The following is a 21,378-nucleotide window of genomic DNA, read 5'->3' as shown; positions in this document are numbered from 1 at the left end:
TGGCATCTGAATGTAGACAGAAATACACTTTTTTTCTTTTTCTCTTATTTTATTTTTCCTGAGATTCCTCTCTAATTGTGGGGGGAAGGGGTTATGTTTACTTTTTTTTAGGTTTCTTTTGCAAGGCAAATGGGGTTTAGTGACTTGCCCAAAGCCACACAGCTAGGTAATTATTTAATGTCTGAGGTCGGATTTGAACTCAGGTACTCCTGACTCCAGGGCCAGTGTTCAATCCACTATGTCACCTAGCTGTCCCTTATGTTTACTTTTACAAGACTATTATAATAATGTGAAAATAAATAAATGAATTAAAAAAAAAGAATTATGGGACTACTTGAAGTCAGTGGTCAAAGAAAGAGATAAGACATCACAGTTCAAGAAATTAATAAAAGAAAATTGCCCCAGAGATAATAATCATGACCTCTGAAAAAGAATAAGTAAAAAAGACCTGAAGTTAAAAAAAAGATAATCAGAGAAACTACATAGTGTTTAAATATACCAGGAAAACAAAGTGATGCTAAAAATATGTTAGAGCAAATTTTTCTGACAAATACCAATTCCCCCCAAATATGGGGAACTTATTAAAATTTATTAAAAATTGCAGCCACTTCCTGATTGATAAATGGTCAAATATGAAGTCAGTTTTTAGAAGAAATAAATGCTACCTATAGTCATATAAAAATAATTGGAAAATGAATATTGAAGCAACTCTTAAGTAACACTGCAAACATATCATAAGTGTCCAATTCTAGAGGAAACTAGAGAAAATAGGCATGCTAATGATCTGTCAGTGGACTTATGAGTTAGTCCAAATATTAGATAGATCAATATGGATCTATGCATAAAGGTCCATAAAACTGTTCACTGCCTTAGATCCAGCCATACCTCTAGTAGGAAAGTATGATAAAGAGATCAAAGAGGGCGGCTAGGTGGCACAGTGGATTAGAGCACTGGCCATGGAGTCAGGAGTACCTCAGTTCAAATCCAGCCTCAGACATTTAATATATAGCTCTTTGGCCTTTGGCAAGTCACATAACACCATTTGCCTTGCAAAAACCTAAAAAAAGAGATCAAAGAAAAAGAAAAGTCCTTAGTGTACAAAAATAATTATTGAGTTCTTTTAGTGGTGGCCAAGAATTGGAAATTGAGGAAATGTCCAATAACTGGGTAAAAATGTAACAGGTTTATGTATATGATTGTGATAATCTTTGTTTCATAAGTAATGACAAGGTCTTGATTCAAATTAGAACAGCCACATTAAGTGATAAAAAGTGAAATTAGTACAGCCAGGAAATAGTTGTATACACAATAGCAATACTGTGTTGATCAATTGTGAACAGATTATCTATTTGGATCAACTAAAAAATCCAAAATATTTTGAAAGATATAATGATGAAAAATTCAATCCAAAAACAGAGAGAGGACTGATGAAATCTCACTGGTAATTGCATTATAATTTTCCTACTTTCATTATTTTATTCCATTTGATGTGCTATGTGACTAATATGAAAATATGTTTTAAATGATTTTACATGCTAAAGATATCTCAATTCTTGCCTCCTCAGAAGTTATAAAAGTTGTGAGAGTTAAGGAGAGAATGTGAAGCAATTTTAAAATAAAGAATGATATACTAACTTGTAAAAAAGAATAGTAAAATCCATCAAAAATATATGAAATGGGAATAAACTTGGAGCATTTCCAATAAAATCAGGGGTGAAATAAAAATGCCCATTATCACCATTACTATTTAATATAGTTTTAGAAATTCTAGCTAGAGTAATAAGAGAAGAAATTGAAGGAATCAGAATTTGCATTGAGGAAGCAAAACTTTCACCCTTTGCAGATAATATGATGGTATTCTCAGAGAACCCATGAAAATCATTTAAAAAACTCCTTGAAACAATTAATAAATTCAGCAAATTAGCAGGATATAAGATAAATCCATATAAACCATCAGCATTGCTATATATGAACAACAATGCCCAAGAGCAAGTGATAGAGAAATTCCATTTAAAATACCTATAGAAAACATTAAATGCTTGAGAATCTACCTCCCAAGACAAACCCAGAAATTTTATGAACACAGCTATAAAGCATTTCTCCCCCGAATAAAATCAGTTCTAAAAAAAATTAGAAAAATGTCTAATACTCATGGTTAGATCAAGGTAATGTAATTAAAATTACATTTCTTACCAAATTAAATTAATTTTTCAGTGCCATACCAATCAAACTATCAAACACCTACTTTATTGATCTAGGGGAAATAGTAAAAAAATCATCTGGAGCAACGAAAAGGCAAGAATAGCAAGAGAACTGAAGGAAAAAATTGTAAAGGAAGGAGGCCAAGATCACCCAGATGCAAAAGTATACTATAAATCCTCAGTCATTAAAACTCTTTTGTACTGGTTAAGAAATAGAAAGGTGGATCAATTGAACAGGATAGTTCAAAAGAAGTAGCAGTAAATGATGGACTTCTGGCCAAGATAGCAAAGGGAAGCAGGTAGTGTGTTAAGGTCTCCTGGTTTTCCCTCAAAAATAACATGAAAGAAACTTCTTAGCAGAAATTCAATCCTCAAAACCCAGAAAGAGAAGCTAGGAGAAGAACACCTACAAAAAGGTTTGTCTCAAGGGACCTTGAGTGAACTGGGAACAGAGAGCAGAGAGCAGAGAGCCAGGGCAGTGGCAGTGGCAGGGTGAAGCCAGAGGACCAGCCTTAGCAAGAGAGGCTTTCGTGAGTGGTGGGTCTCAGGACCAGCATTAGTCACAGAATCATTGGCTGGAGGAGCGGATGTCTCTGGAATCCCAGCTGTGCTGCAGGGTGAGTTCCAGCACAGATTTGCAGAACATGGCTGATAATTGACCTGCAGGGCTAGGGGCCTGAGCTCCATGCTTTTAGGAGAGGTTCTTCCCAGAGCAAACAGTAATGGCCTCTCCATCCCCTCATGATCAGGTGTGGGCAGTAGAATTCCCTCAGTTGAAAGGGAGATTAACAACCTCCCTCAGGGCCCAGCCCATGTTGGTCAAGGACAATTCAGACCCTACTTCCATACCTCTGGGCATAGGGAGAGGGCATTAAACACTCCAGAGAAAGCAAAAAGCACCACCTACTGGATGGCCCATTTGGATTTACTAAGACAAATGAACAAAGCCTCTAGGATTTTCAAAAGCAAACTTCTGAGAATGATCCCTTCCTCCAACACAAGATCCTAGGAAAATGAAGAAAAGCCAGAGTAAGGGGGGGAGGCTACTGAGAAGAAAGAACAAACAGAACCTAACACAGAGTGATCTAGAACTTTCAAGGAGCATATGAATTGGTCTCCAGTCCAAGAAGACTTCCTTGAAAAAGTCAGGAAGGAGTTTAAAAATCTATTGGAAAAATTGGGAAAGCAAAGTTAAGAGAAAATTAGTACTTTGCAAGAGAACATTAACATCTTTCAACAAGAAAAATACTTGGAAAATACAATTGAACAAATATAAAATGAGAGGGGTTCTTTCAGATCCTCAATTGATAAAATTCAAAAAGAAAATAATTCTCTCAAAAATAGACTTAGGCAAATGGGAAACTCCTTCAAAAGTAGAATTGACCAATTGGAAAATGAACTTCAAAAGGTAAATGAAGGAAATTCTTTTCTTAAATAATCAATAGAATCTGTGGAAATTAATGATTTCCTATGACAATAGGATTCAGTTAAACAAAACCAAAATATTGAAAAAATAGTAGAAAATGTAAAATATCTCATTGGCAAAAGCTCTGACCTCAAGAATAGATTGAGGCAAAATTACATAAGAATTATTGGCCTTCCTGAACACACTTAAGAGGAAAAAAAAAGCTTGGAATTGATATTACACAATTTATTGCTGGAAAACTGCCTTGATATCATGGAACCAGATGGCAAAATAGTTATTGAAAGAATACATTAATAACCTCCCAAAAGGGATCCTAAAATGAAAACACCAAAGAATATTGTGTTCAAATTCCAGAACTATTAAATAAAAGATGAAATCCTACAAGCAGCCAGAAAGAAATAATGTAAATACCAAGGAACCACAGTAAGGATTACACAGGACCTGGTTGCATCAATAGTAAGGGATTGAAAGGCCTGGAATAAAATATTTTGAAGAGCAAGGGAGCACAGAACGCAGCCAAAAAAATCAACTATCCAGCAAAAAGTGAGCCTTCCCTTCCCGGAGAAAAGATGGACATTTAATGAAATGGGAGACTTCCAACATTTCCTGATGAAAAGACCCGAGCTAAATAGAAAATTTGGACATAAAACAGGAGACTCAAGAGACAAATGAAAGAGTTTAAAATAGGGTAAAGACAAAAAAAATGAAACTGGCTATATGCCCACCTGGGAGAAAGATTCTCATAGCTCTTGAGAATTGCAACTCATACCCTCATACCTTTTCAAACAGCAATACCACTACTGGGTCTATATCCTGGAGATATTATGAAAAAAGGCTAAAACATCACTTGTACTGACATATTCATAGCATACCTGTTTTTGTTGGCAAAAAAAAATAGAAATTAACTAAATGTCATTCAGTTGGGGAATGGCTTAACAAACTGTTTTCTATGGATGTGATGGAATACTATTTTGCTATTAGAATCCAGGAGGGATGGGAATTCAGAGAAGCTTGGAAGGATTTGCATGAACTGATGCTGAGCAAGATGAGCAGAACCAGAAGAACACTGCACACCCTAACAGCAACATGGGGGTGATGATCAACCTTGATGGACTTGCTCATTCCAAAAGGGCAAAAATCAGGCATAATTTGGGGGTATCTGTGATATAGAATACCATCTTTATCCAGAGAAAGAATTATGGAGTTTGAACAAATACCAAAGAGTAATACCTTTAATCAAAAAAAAATTGAACTTATCTTATTATATAATTTTGCTATCTCTTATACTTTATTTTTCTTCCTTAAGGATATGATTTCTCTCTCTTCACATTCAACTCAAATCAAAATAGACAATGGAAAAAATGTAAAGACTAACAGACTTCCTTCTGTGGGAGCTGGGGGGAGGGAAGAAAGATTAGAGGGAAAATTTTAAAATTCAAAATAAAATCTTTCTGGAAAAAAAAAAGAAGTAGCAGTAAATGATTACAGCAAACTCCTATAGGAAAAAGCCAAAGACATCAGTTTCTGGGATAAGAATTCACTATTTGTCAAAAATTGTTGGGAAATTTGGAAAAAAGTATGGCAAAAACTAGTCATAGATAGACTTTTCACACCCTATACCAAAATAAGGTCTAAATGGGTACAGGGTTTAGACATAATGAGCAAAATCATAGGTAAATTAATAGACCAAGAAATATTCTACTTCTCAAATCTATGGAAAGGGGATAAATTTATGAACGGGGGGGTGGGAAGGGTGGGTGAAGGAAAACTTTATAACTTGGAAATATACATATACAAATGGATGAAAATAAATAAAAGAAAATAGAATAAATAAGAAAAAAATAAATAAATTTATGAACAGATACGAATTAGAGCACATTACAAACTGCAAAATGAATCATTTTTACTATATTAAATTTAAGAGTTTTTATACTAATAAAATCTATGCTGCCAGAATTACAGGGAAATCAGATATCTGGGAAACAATCTTCACAAATAGGAGTTCTGATAAAGATCTCATTTCTAAAATGTATAATGAATTGCATTAAATTATAAGATCACAAAACATCCCCCAACTGATAGTCAATGGATATGAACAGACAGTTTTCAAACTGAGAAATTAAAGCCATCTATAATCATATGAAAAAGTGCTCCAAATCATTATTACCTAGAGAAATGCAAATTAAAAGAACAATTATGTATCATCTCACAACTATCATATTGACCAAAATTAGAAAAAGAGAAAAATGATCGATTTTGGAGAGGCAGTGGGAAGATTGGGACGTTGATGCATTGCTGGTGGAGTTGTTAACAGATCCAACTTTTCTGGAGAGCAATATAAAATTAAGTCCAAAGAGCAATGAACCTGTTTATACTCTTTACCCCAGCAACTGAAATTCTAGGTTATATGCAGAAGAAAGGATTAAAACAGGGAAATGTTTATAAAGATAATATTCATAACAACACTTTTTATAAAGATAAAGATTTGAAAATAGAAGGAACATCCATGTGGGAATGGCTAAACAAGTTATAGTGTTTGAATACTATGGAATACTTTCTTTAAGAAACTGTAAATGCTCTGACTCTAGGGAAACATGGAATGACTTAAAGGATCTGATGTTGAGTGAAGGGACTGGAACCAAAAGAACAAGGTACACATCAACAACTTTGTGAGATGAATAACTTTGAAGGAAGTAGCTCCTCTCAGAAGTTCAGAGAAGTAGGGCAACTGTATTAGACCGGCTATGGATAATGCTATCCCCATACAGAGGAATAAAAATAAAAGAAAACAAAACACCCACCCCCTCAAAAAAACTGCCATTCAAAATATGAACATTTTAAAATGATCTCTTATATATCTCTTTCCTCCTAATTCCTCATCCTGAAAATAACTAATCCATAAATATATACAATGCTAATCTGGTTTTGGGAGCGGAGGGTAGAAGGAAATTTTTTAACTCAAAAATATACATATGTATATGAATGAAAATAAATTGATTAATTAATTTTAAAAACTAACAAAATAAAAAATAGAACATACTTAGTCTGTTGTCTGGCTCATATTCTGGTTTCTATAAATATTTATTATTTTTCAAATACAAAGGAAAACCTTCAATACTTTGAATAAGCTATATTTGAGGGAACTATAGAATAGAACACAGAAGGATTAAAGAGGAGTTGAAGTCATGGAGCGATGGCAATCTACACAAGGGTAGAAAGAATAAAATAAAGGCATTTTGCTTTTTTATCTTAAGAAAATGAAACAGCGATGATTCTTCAAATGACTATTACTGTTGATGTTGCTATTGATGCTGCTGCTGCTGCTGCTGTGAAAAGGAAACAGTCATCATAGTTTTCCATTTGTATATATGAAAAAAATCAACATAGAAAATAAGACCCAGTGTACTACTTTAAAAATATATTCAAATTTTATGGTTAATTCTTAAACATACCACCTATACTCTGGCCTGCATTTGCCTTTTCATAATCTCCCTTATCATAAATTGCTCAGATCCAGGTCTTTGTATTACTTTCTAATATATTCTGTATCATATGTATATTCTTTCTCCTTTCTAGTTCTCCCTTATTTTTAATCATCTTTTATTAGAATGTAGGCTTCTTAAAGAAAAAGATTATCTTGATTGCTTCTATTCTTCTATTTACACACACACACACACACACACACACACACACATTGATTAGCCTAGATCCTAAATCTTTGTATCTGGTAAGCACTAAACCAACAACGTTATAAACATTCATTCATTCAAGACAAAATTCTGGATGTCAGTGTTATTAATATTCTTCATTATTTCATAATCAAACATACTATATATTTTATCAGAGAAAGGGAAAAATGATAACATTATAATCAAAATATTCCAGCAATTTGATATCAATTGATTTATATAAATGAGTGAATTTCCTTTGGCAATCTTCTAGGCTAGGCTTTTTATTTAATTGACCAGGGAATTGAGGACCTAGGAAGCGGTCCAAGTTTATAGAGGTAGTCCATTTCAGATAAGGTATTTAAATCTTGTTCCTTTTGATGTAGAACAATGGATTTTTTAAATAGTATTCTAGAACAACTTACCATAGATCAATAAAACTTGTTTTCTCAGAAAACAAAGGAAAACAAGAACAAGAAATGAATGAATGAAGAAATGAACAAGAAAATGAAGAAAATTCAAAACAGTACATCTAGGACATTAAAACAATATGTCATTATGTGATGAAGAAATAAATGTCATTTGATTTGTTTTACACAATTGGAAGCAATTGAATTGACAGCCCTGCAGATATCACAAAATTAAAGAGGAGGCAAAAACTGAAACTGCATTTGTATATACATGATCTACATTCATATTTTATCATACTTCCTGCCTAATTTTTGATGGCTCAATATGAGAGCAGGGGGCTATTTTGCTTTTGCCTTTATTTTGTACCATAATATTTATGCAAATTCCAGAACAGATCATCTTAAGAGCTAGCAAAGATGATATGATTGCATTGTCAGTTGAAATATTAATTGTAATTTTTCACATGGTCAAGTCAAAATTCCTGAACCTGTTATTCCAGATGGTGGGTTATTATGGATACTTTTTTTCTGTTATAAACTATACATAATTATAAGGCTGAAAAATCCAATAAAATAGGTATGTGAAACACAGTAAATCAAAACACATTTGTTTTCTCTTTTAAGGTGCATTTTTAGTTTGGTTTTGCTTTGTTTTTTTTACTATATTCTATCTAATATATGGGGAATCCAACCAAATTTAGGGCACAAAGACTACAAACTATGATTATTGTACATGTACCATGGAAATTAATATTTCTATGAATCAAAATACTTAAAATGCTTATGCAAACATTTTATTACATAGAATTATATAAACCTGGACTTTTATTACTGTAGACATAATAAATGGACTAGAAAATACATTTATGGATTGTTCAGAATTGTAAGAAAATTTAGATCATGCCCTAATGAAAGCCAAATGCTATTGCAGTTGTACCCTCGAAGGCAGAAAGTGCAGTTTATGAAGGGTGAAATAAGAATTACTAAATAGTGCAACTCAACTGCTTTTACTACTTGAATGAATTGCAAAACAGCTTGATAACTGACTTCAGTAGCAAAAGCTTTAGATATCCCTGGAGTAAGAAGTTTACAGGAATTTGTGGTATTAATTTCAATGATGTTTATTCAAACAGGGCTTGACATTCTATAATGGTAGGGCTAAACCTATTCATGTCTCCTCTATTTTAGCCAAGTGTAAATACTTTAAAAGTCTAACATCATTCTCTTAGGTAGTGGAGATTCATATGCATTAATAAATTCAATGTGGTACTTCTATTTGTGTTATGAATGACTAAATTGCTCAGTTGAATGATCTGGGACCAGTATTTCCAAAGGTAGCTAAAAAAGAAAGTTTTATGATCATTTGCTTTCATAAAGGACAAAGGACAAAGGCTAAATTTGGATGAAAATGAAAGGATATTTGAATATGTTTCATGAACCACAAAATTCCATCTTATGATTTAGATTGATTAAAAGCAATACTGGAATGTAAAAATTAAATGGTATATATTTGCTCTCATTCCCTTGTTCTTTGTATACCCTGCAGTCAGCACATAACCATATGGCTTTCATTCCATGCCCCTTATCTCTCATGTCATTTCCCTATGATGTGGCAATGCAGGAGGAGCTGAGATGTAATGGCTATCCCCTTTTGGAAATCTGTGCCTATCAGGATTATCTTGTTCTTAATATGAAAAATTGCCTATAAAAATACGTAATGTTTGAAATTGTCCCCTGATGTCATTCAACTGTTTTTGCCTTCTAATGACTCCTTTTAAATTTTCTCTCCATGGGTTTCCTTCATTATTGAGGACAAAGACCCAAACAAAAATAAAATTAACTAATTTGTCTATATTTTGCATTAATTCAATTTTAAATCAGATTGATTTGTCTTCCTAAAGATGAGGCTCTATTATTTGGATGCTATTTCTTTAAATGTATTATTTTCCATTCAACACAGAAGATTTGGCAGTACTCTATGATGGTTGAATATATCGTTTTTATTGACTCTGTTCAATATTCTAACACCACATTCATGCAAAGGAGACATTTAACTTTATTTAGTCATCACATACTTGACAATCTATTAAAGACATAGCTATTTTATCCAGTATATAAAACTTGTATTCAATTAATAATAATAATTAATAATAATAATAACAATAACAACAATAATAAATCTATAAGTATATGGAATTTTCTATGTGACAAGAACTGTGTTAAAAGTTTTATTATTATTACATCATCATTTAATCCTAAGAACATTTTGTTCAGTTCTTATAGTGGAGAACCAGATAGCCTTCATGCTCCACCCAGTCATCTTCTTATATTCTGTATAATTTACAAACATGCTCCATACAACAATAACCTTGACATTTAGTCATCTTCTACTGTTCATCTCCATATTAGAATATAAATTTTTGAGGGCAGAAACTTTGTTTTTACTTTCATTCATATCACAAAAATGCTTAACAAATATTTTATTTTTCCCCTTTGCATGTAAAATGTTATAGATATAAAGTTCTGATTTCTTTAAACCTAGGTATGAATGTTAATATTTAAATTATGGTTTCAAAGTAATGACAGTATTCAATGGCATACATTGTAAAGGTTTTCCAAAGTTCAGTTTTCTTTTCATTTTATTTCATTTTTATTTCAAAACATTTTTCATATACTGATAAGATAATAAAATATCAAATCTTAATAATAATAATAATAATAATATATTTTTAGAATAAAGAAACTACTTTTTCTATTTTGTCAAGTAGATTTTGTATACATTTGGCACCTATTTTCATGAATCAAATTTATAGTATTATCAAACAGGTTTTAAACATAAGTAAGCTGAATTTCTATTATTTTTTCCTCTGTGATACCAAAAGTAGAAATAAAATAAAAAGCTAGATCCACTTTATAATAATTTAAGCTACTTGTAACATAATTGTATCTAAACTTATGCTATCTTCTAAACAGAATCCTTTTTTTAAAAATTAAGATGATCACAAACAGCCTATAATTATAGGCAAAAACCAGGTCACCAGAGGGTACAGAAGGACCCAATTTTAAATGCATGGAGCATTTGTCTCATTCCCAGGCAAGAACAGAGTGATTTTGTATGGTTATAATTCATCAAGAAATTCACTTGAATGAAGAAGGAATTACAGTTTCTTTTCAATATATCTAGACTATACATCTTTATAGTATGTCATAAGATGCCTCTTTCTTTCACAAGGCAGGCTAAATTAGTGTCAAACAGATTCTGTGAAGTTTAATTGGTAAAACAAGAAATTCCAATTGTAATAGATAACATCCTTTTGTGTAAGTGTGTGTGTATGTATACATTTGAGGTATGTTTATATATCTATGTATGTGTGTAAAAATAAAGGATAACCTACTTTTCCTCATTTACATTATCAACATTTTAAATCATTAACACAGTAGGCTATAGCAATGTCATGGAAAACATTGATAATAAATCACTATGGTAGAAATCTGAACAGGTCTCATGATTTATTGACTCACTTTGTTAATGTCTTTTATATAAAATACTTTAGTTACAATATATCTATTCTTATGAAATTATTTTCCCCAAAAGTTTTAACATGTTTCTACAGTCAACACATTTGAGCTTTACATTTAAGACTAAAAATCCTCGTTATCATATGACCAGAAAGTATTTTGACAGACTGAAAAGAAAATTCCTCATATTTCTCCGAACCTAGCACTGAGCTTCCCACCCAATCCTTTAAAAATTCACAGATTTATAATTTCAACCAGCTATGTGCTAGTTGCATAGACTCAGGTCATAATTCCATAACATGATCATTCTGAATTCCTCTCTAGGTTGTACTCCTGATTGCTTTCCACAAGACTTTCAATAGTGCCATTACACAGACACACAAACACACACACACACACACACACACACACACACACACACGCACACAAAACACACACAAAACAAACAATATCTTTACCTTGGGAACTCAATCAACCTAAATAATATAAATCACATTGGAAATACTTTTTTATTCTTACCTCTTCTCCAACTGCTTAGATGGTTCCTGGCAGAACCTGCAGTTCATTGAGCAAGCTCAGTCCTAAGATGTCTTTTTTCTTCTCCAGGCTGCATTCAGAACTCATAAGAACTTGATATTGTTTACCATGGTCTTGCTCCTCTTCAACATTTTTTGTGGTCTTCCATTTCAGAATTTAACTTCTTGGCAGAGACTTTATGCTTCCACTTGAATTCTCCATTTTTAGCACAGTGCTTTTGAAAATGATTATTGATGATGTAACTTGACTTATAGGTAAAAGTCAATAATGTGTAACCCTTATTTGGGAATTGTATCTCTAACATTCAAAAATTAAATCATCTGACTAAGGAAGACTAGTCTGTATTTTTTTAAAAAGTAGTATATTTGGAATCAGAAAATCTGAACTGAAATTCCAGATCTGATACTTATTGCCGGTGTGACATTAAGGAGATTATACATAACATTTCTGATTCTAAATTTCCTCATTTCTAAAAGGAAAGATTTGGATTAAATCAGTTATAAAGTCTTTTCAACCAGACTTTTGATTTTATATTATTCTATGAAAGATATAAAGTTCATCACTAGATCTATACTCAAAGGTCTTTTAGCGTGATATTCCCTATTAAATTTTTCTCTACACTGGCACAGTCTTTGAAAACCTAAGGTCATTTTCACTGCATGATGAGATGCAGAAAAATAATATCAATGGAAACTGAGCATAGATTTACTTGATTAAATATTATTTATATTGTGGATCATAATGATAAGGATTTTTTTTCCTGTCCTGCCAATCACACCTTTATACTCAGGGAGACCTGAGTTTAAATATGGTCTCAGGTACTTTTTAACTCTATAACCTTGGGAAAGTCAACTTTCCTTTTTCTGACTCAGTTTTCTCAATCAAAAATTTAGAACAATAATACCTTTCTCACAGGGATTAAATAAGATCATATTTGCAAATAGTGAAATAACTAGATATTTGATAAATGCTTATTCCTTTATAACCTGTGCTTCTCTTTGCCATGGTAGTCTCTTCTTCATTTGCAATAGAACCATTTTACTCTATCTTCCCAAGTAGTGTGATCCCTCTAATATCTCCACTTTCACTAATTTTCAATTTCTCTTAGACTACTCTTACCTCCCTGTTACCTACATAAATTTTCCTCTCTCCTGTGCAAAAACAAACCAATTAAACAAAAATATTCATGTATTCATCTTTGTCAGGTACCATTTTTATGATAAATCTCCTTTTCATGACTAAATTTCTTGAGATGTATATCTAAAACAAATGACTTCATGTTTTTACTCTCATTATCTTCTGAATACTCTCTAATTATCAATAATATCACAATTGACACATCTAATTGCCTTTTCATAATTATAAATCTTTTGAAATTCTCTGCAAACTTTCATATTGTCAAGCACCCTCTTACACTAGATTTTCTTTCCTGGTTTGTCTTTCTAGGTTTTCATGACACTGTTCTCTCTTGGTTTGTCTCCTACTTGTGTAATCTCTCCTTCCCAGTCTCTTTTCCTGAATCTTCTTTTATATAATATTGATAATGATCAGTGACCCCAAGACTCTATTCTGATCATTCTTTTTTTCCCTCTTATTTCATGCGTTCATGTTATCAGAACTTTCCTTGCCCTACCTTTCTCAACCTCCATTCTTGCATTTCTAAACTGCCTTTTGCAAATCTCAAACCTGGATGTAATACAGTAATCTTTAACTCTATATCCAAACCTGTAAGATTCACCCACAAAACTTCCAGGTCTTCAAACTTTCCAATTTATGCTATCGATTCCATCAAACTTGAGTCATATACAAACAGTGGTCAAGTTCTACTAATTTTATCTTTATGACATTTATCATATACATGGTCTTCTTTCCTCTATCATTGCCACCACCCTGTGGCAGACACCACTTAATTCTGGTACTATTCCATAGCCTTCCTCAGTCATTCTCTCCTTCAGGCTATCCAATATTCAAATATCAGACTGATCTTCCCCAAAAGAAGACTGATCATAGCACTGTCCAATTCAATAAAAACCAGTGGCTCTGCATTTATCTAAAAGATAAAATGCAAAATTTGACCCCTTCTTGGAACTTCCTCTCCTCAATATATTATTTCGCCCAAGAGCATTAACCTTACTCTTCCTTTTGCATAACTATCTACAAGTTTTAGTCATTTCAATGAACTATCCCCAAGATTGAATCCTCTCCCAATTTATCTCTATCAACTGACTTTAAGTGTCCTCTAAAATTCTCTTTCCTATGAAAAGCCTTTCTTAGTTAATCTTCATGTTAGTTTCTTTTTAATATTATCACCAATTTGTCCATTAAATATAGACAATAGTTATCTAAATATTGTATCTTCCATTATAATTCTAACTGTTGAAGGAAGAAAGAATTTTTGGCCTTTCATTGTATCTCTAACAGCACACTGCCTGGAATATAACATATATTTAACAAAGCCCTACTGAAAAACTGACTAACTGATTTCCTCTAATTTCATATGTATGCTGGGGGTCAACTTCTCTAAATGTGAACTGGTTTGGCATGTCTAGGTGGGACTGAAAGAGTAATAATGATAATTTTTTATCTCATGTCCAATATTCATGAATACCCTTCTATATAGAAAAATAGATTGACATAATATAGATGCAGTTTTTCCCTTCACATGCTTGTAACTATGGATTTCCTCTGATTTTTCCTGATTAACAGACATCTTACTTATTTTCATCTGTGTCTTTTTTATTTCTGAGATCAAAACTTAAGCATATGTCATATAGTTTACCAGGGAAACTTAAAAATATCCATTTCTCATTATTAATTATTAAATCATTTGACACAAAATGGTGGTTTTCTGGCACAATCTCAACATTTTTGTAGCCAATTACAAAATCCACAGCACAAGAAAATATATGATGAAAAATTTAATAAAAAGAGAAAGTCCAAAATATAAATATTTTTTATTTCAAAATCAGTAGAATAGCAAATTACAAAAACAATACACTTGAATACTAATTTTAGAGTTAGAAGAAATCCTTGAGATTACCTAATCAAACCTGTTTGGTTTATGGATAGAGGAATATCCTCATATTCAGTTAAATTTTATGAAGTTATTTAGACTTGAAGTTTCTTACATAAAGATGTACACCATCTGTTTCCTCATTAAAATGTAATTTTCCCTCTAGTGCTACATCTATAGTTCTCATTACCAGGTTAGTTCCTCTCAGGGGACAACTGACTCAAGGTCAAGGGACTCTGTGGCTCCAGACATCTAAGATATAGCTCTTGAATGCTTAACTTTGATAGCTAGTCAACTGAAAAAAAATCATCTTATAGAAAGGGGATTTACTGAAACTTTAAAATAAGAATAACAATTCCTCAATATCACTCCTTAAGCCTGAATTATTCTACCATCTTGCTGTCCCTAATACAAGAAGCAGCAGTATGGAAAGAAGTTACACATAGGATGGAGGGAATGCATATGATCAATAAATCTCCTGCTGCTCAGGGTTTCAGTACTTATTCTTGCTTTTCATTATGCTTATAAACTTCTCTCAAATGAATAAATATTTTTTACTGGCAAAGTAATCATCTGGAATCTTGGGGATTACCCTATGAAGGACAGAAAGGAAAAAAAAAACTAATTTTTTGATTTCTGTTAGATAATCTACTCTGTTATTCCATTTCTGATGTAGAAGGGGAGAAAAGAAATATTTCTTTTTCATTTGTACTGCAATATGGAAGAACTACAAGGGAAAGGGCAAAAAGTGAACATGTCCAAATTGCGAGATTTTCTTATCTTCTAGAGATAACTCTCAAGTATGGAATCATGTTGGTGACAGAATGGTAGGAAGGCCTGGAACTTTTTTTGAAACTACTTTGAATGAAGCCTCTAAGCATATCCTAATGTGACCAAACTCAACAAAAAACATCCAACTTTTCAGCAAGATGTCTTGGAAGAGAGGTGGCACAGTTGATAGAGCACCAGTCCTGGAGTCAGTAGTATCTGAGTTCAAATCCAGCCTCAGACACATAATAATTGCCTAGCTACATGACTTTGGGCAAGTCACTTAACCCCACTGCCTTAAATTAAAAAAAAAGTTTTTACAAAAAGATATCTTGGAAGAGTTTATAAAAGTGCTAAGAATTGACAGCTACTATTCTGATAGGGGTGATAAAAAAGACCTCATCTCACCAAAGAAAAGTAGTGACAAAGTGTCCATATGTGAAGCCTCTAAGGGGTTGGTGAACTGGTCTCAACTTCAAAAAGTTGTCTTGGAAAAGTTCAAAAAAAAGGATTTTTAAAAAATAGAGGAGAATGGAAGAAGAAATATGAAGAAAAATGAGACTCATGCAGGAGAATTATGAAAAATTAACTTAAGAAAAAATAATTTTAAAAGTAAAATTGAGCATCTGGAAAAATAAAATTAACCAATTAAAATGGAAATAAAAAAACTAACTGAAGAAAATAAAATTTTAAAAAGTAGAATTAGACTATTAGAATGACTATTAGAAACCTAGATTCTCCCAAAGAAATGAACAGGTTGAAAACATGGAAGAAAATGTAAAGTTTCTCTTAGGAAAAAATGACTGACCTGGAAAATAGATACAATAGAGACAATTTGTTAATTATTGATCTACCTGAAAGTCATAACCAGATAAAGGGTCCAGACAATGTCATGTGGGAAATTATCATGAAAAACTACTCTAAAAACCTAGAACAAGAAGATAAAAAAATTTCTTGTAAGAATCTATTGATAAATCCCAGGAAGATATTCCAAATTAAAAACTCCAAGGAATATAGTAGCCAAATTCAGAATTCTCAGCTAAAGTAGAAAAATACTAAAAGCAACAAAAAAGAAGCAATTTAATTCTCACAGAACCACAATCAAGATTATGCAAGACTTGTTTGCATCAACATTAAAGGATCAGAGGGCTTGGAATGTGAGATTCTAGAGGGCAAGGAAACAGGAATTGCAACCAAGAATTATATTCCCTGAAGCAGATTCTTTCAGGGGAAAAAATAGACTTTCAACAAAATAGAGGACTTTCATAACTAAGTGATAAAAAGAACAAAACTAAACAGAAAATCTAATCTTCAATGCAATATTCAAGAAATGCATAGATAAATGAAGGAAGTAGAAGGAATATTACTTGACTCTTGAGACCTGTATTTGTTTCAGGATAGTTGAAAGGAACAGGTTAACTAAGAGGGTGTGGGTGTAATTTGACTGTGATGTGATCAGACTCTTAGCTCTTGAGGATTGTAGGCTTATTGGGACTGTTGGAGGAATTGTTCTTGAAACGGGACTATGAGATTAAATTCATTATGATATAAGGATGTTTATGATTTTTGATAACCATACTTCTATCAAAACAGTTGAAATGAGTATACATTGATAGTGTGAGGGTACAAGTCAGGAATAATACAATTAATAAATGAAAAAGTCATGCATACTAGGAGTACAAGGTATTAGAGAATAAATAATAACACATGATGGGGCTCAAAGGACTTATTATAGCAGAAAGAAAGAAGAGAAGGTATGAGCACAGCATAAATCTTACTGTCAGTAGATTTGACTTAAAGATGTAATAACATACACTTCCAAATAGGTTTAGAAATTTATCCTACAACATATGGAGGTATCAGGGAAAGGGAAAGTAAGAAGAAAGGAGGTTTATAAAAGGGAAAGGATAAGTAAAAGTGAAGATAAACTAAAATATAAAGTTTTTGTAAAGTAAGGCAAATGAGAAAAGGGAAAGAGACTGGTAAAAGCAAGAACAGACTAACATACAGCAGTTAGAAGCAAAATATTATTGAGGAGGATTATAGGGAAAGGACACAGAAAAGTACAGAGGGGCAAGAGAAAATGGAGAGAAATATAGAATTAGTATTCTTGACTATGAATTTGAATAAAATGCACTCTCCCAAAATATAGAAGCTGATAGTAGAGTGGATTAAAAAACAGAATTCTTAAATATGATGCTTACATACATAACTGAAGCAGATATATATATATATATATATATATATATATATATATATATATATAGAGAGAGAGAGAGAGAGAGAGAGAGAGAGATAAAAGGCTAGAGCACTGTATTATGCTTCTGCTGAAGTAAACAATAAAACATCAGAGAATCTGGGGCAACTATCCTTATCTCAGACAAAGCAAAAATAGGATCTAATTCAAAGAAATAAGGAAGGAGGAAGACATTGTAAGGCTAAGGACAATTAAGGGATGTATTAGGGAAATTTTATGAGATGATCAGCTATGATGGAAGCAACTTCTCTCAGCAGTTAAGAAAAATGTCATCCATATCCAGAGAAAAAAAGTTATGAATTCTGAATGCAAAGCATAGTATACTAAGGTCACTTTTTAAAACTTCATTTGTGTTTTTTCTTTCCTTCACAAGATTATTTCCCCTTAATTATAATTCATTTTTCAAAACATGAAAATAAGGTAATATCATGTAAACAATTTTATGTATACAACTTATATCAAATTATTTTATGGCATGTGGAGGGTGGAGGGATGGTAGGGTGATAGAACAATTTGGAACTCAAAAGATTGCAAAAGGATTAATGTTGAAAGAGATCTTTACATGTAATTGTATAATAAAAATTTAAATGTAAAATTATCTGACAGAACTCCACCATCTTGATATTTCAAATATATTAAGGTTGGGTTTAAAGGCAAACATGGCAAAATTGATCCTTTATTCTTTCAGTGTCTTGATTCCATCAAGAATGATAATGATCTTCACACCTATTTAAGAAATAAACAAGTGAAATTGTTCTTTCAGCATCAAATAAACATTCCACTACTTAAATATTTGTTGTCCTCAAAAAACAAAGTTAACTGCTTTTAACATTTTTGTCTACATTCCCAAATCTAGACAGGTGTCCAGTAATTTCAAGAGAATCAGGAATGGGGCAGCTAGGTGGAGCAGTGGATAGAGCACTGGCCCTAGAATCAGGAAGACTTAAATTCAAATTCAGCCTCAGACACTTAATAATCACCTATCTGTGTGACTATGGACAATTCACTTAACCCCATTGTCTTGCAAAAATAGAGAGAGAGAGAGAGAGAGAGATTCAGGAATTATTCTTTCAAATTCCTAAACAGTAACTTTTACAAATGATTGAGAGAAAAATACTAAAAATAAGTTCTTGTTAGAATCAGAAATTTAGTCTTACACTATTCCACATCAAACCTTTTAATCTAATAATTTCATGCTAGAGATTTCACTAACTCCACAAGCAACTCCTTAAAGAAACAGAAATTTTAATAAATATTACAGTTCTCCTCCTTGCCTAGAGAAAATTCAGCTCATAAAAGTGATCCTGAATAATAGAGAATTTTTCAAACAAGTAATGGGAGACCTCGGATCAAATCAAAATTATTCTAATAGCTAAAAGTGAAGGACTAAATATTCTTAGGTATGTATGTCCCTACAATAAATAGGGCCCCTAAAATATCTCTATTGGATTCTATAATACACAAAGGCATCTCAAATATGGATCTTAATTCTCTCATTTCCAGCAGAAAGAAGGTAGCTTTCAAAAAGAAATTAACAAAAGACATGTAAGTATTCTCCAAGGTTATTCAGTACTATAAATTGATTATATGATCTTCTAGATCAGGAAATTTCTTGTTCTTCATTAAGTTTTCAGAAAAATTGCTAGATTTCTCATATAATATGACTAAATTAAAAACAAAACCAAATAAAATACATCAACAACAAATAAAAATATGCCATCACTTATGACCTTCCCCCAAATACCACTGGCAGTGTACTCTACATTGCTGAACATGAAAATTTAAGAGAAAGGCTTTCATTAGTCACAAAAAATATGGTAATGTGACAAATATTAGTCTATAACCAGAACATGCAATTTTCAGTTTAAAAATACACTTTAAAAATTTGATCTTATGAGATCCCACTAATGTGTGTAAACTATAGACATTCAGAGAACAAAAATATCGCAAAATAGTATTAGTGGGAAGAGAGAATAACACAAAAGGGTTCACAAGAAATGAGGTATATATTTAAGGAATATATATAAGGTCAAGACATCTTGTATCTCTCATTTTGTAAGGTTTGTCAATGTCTTCTCTTATTTTCTTCCTCTGTTCCTTAGATGGTAAGTTATGTCTGCTGAATAAGCTGCAAAGCTAATTATCCACCAATATGAAAACTGTTTAATTAAAGGAGATAGCTAATAATAATAATAACATTTATATAATACTTAAATCTCAAGTACTGTGCTAAGTGCTATAAAATTATTATTTCATTACATCCTCATTTCAACTCTGTGAGGTAGGTGTTATTTATCATTTTACAGTTGAAGAAACTGAAGCAGAGTAAGTGGCATGCTCAAGGTTGATTGTTGTTGCTGTTACTTCTGCTGCCACTGCTTTTATTTGTCCTTGGTTCTTGGAAAAAACATAGCATCATGAAGATCATGTCATATCATAGAAGAGAATTGGATTTTATTGAGGGAAAATTATATAAAGTTACCATTCCTTCTTTCTCCTCCAAAGGCCACCTGAATCCAATGGTCAGGTAAAGATAAGGACAACTGGAGATGCCCTTCAATATCTTTTAAACCTTGGTCTTTCCTAAGTCACTTATTGACTGAGGCAACACACATTCAGTGATTAAAGGTAGGGAAACGAGAGATGAAGCAAAAATGTCCAAGAATGATCACTTTCAAGGGAAAAAAAATTAGTTTGGAAGTTTTCTCAGTTATCAAGTCAGGTAAGAAAGAAAAAGAAGCAGAGACTCTTTCACATAGTCTAAAAAAGTCAATCTAGGACAATACCATCAGGGTTTCTGACCAAAAGAAAAACAATTACTATCTACACAATTAGGAAATATCTAAAACTAATTGATCTGAAGTCTTACTGATTTTAGGAGATAAACATTATCCACTGTAAAAAAAGTTGTCCCAGATATTTTGAAGATTATATAATAAAAGATGTGAAGATGTTTTAAAATATTAAAGGACTTAATGAATTTAATGTATTAATGTTTTGTATCAATCATCATAATGCCTGCTTTTAGTTCTGAAATAGGTTGTTTCTATTTTCATTATCAATGAAGTGTTAGAATGAAATGTATTATGCCCAAACTACATTAGGCCTCCATTAGGACAATTCTCCAAAAACTCAGAAGATATAAAACACAAAGGCAATAATGACAGAATAATTCACTTAACCATAAATTCTGTGCATGGATACATCTAGTATTTTTCCTTGGCATAAAAAAAATCACAAATTCATTTTCAGTTTCATTTTTCTTGTTTGAATCTTAAAAATTTATATCTGAAAAGACAAGGGTATGTGTTGGAGGAAATTATTTGAAAGATCTCAGAAAAAGGTGGTAGATAATTATATTTTTATGCAAACTTCTGTAGGTTTTTTCTCTTCTGGCTCTGATGAGGGGAAGAATAGGCTAGACACTATGTGTCAAAATTGTAGATTACATGTATGAAGGACTCAGTGTATAACATTGTCATTTATAAATCCTGGAAATAGAAGTAAGATATTCTGCAGAAGATTTTAAGCATAAATAGACAAGAAGAGAAAATAAATTATCACTCTTTGTCACTGAAA

This window comes from Macrotis lagotis, chromosome X (genome assembly GCF_037893015.1).
Source record: "Macrotis lagotis isolate mMagLag1 chromosome X, bilby.v1.9.chrom.fasta, whole genome shotgun sequence".
Taxonomy (NCBI): domain Eukaryota; kingdom Metazoa; phylum Chordata; class Mammalia; order Peramelemorphia; family Peramelidae; genus Macrotis; species Macrotis lagotis.
The sequence above is the reverse complement of the archived record's forward strand: the minus strand, read 5'-3'. Positions refer to the sequence as shown.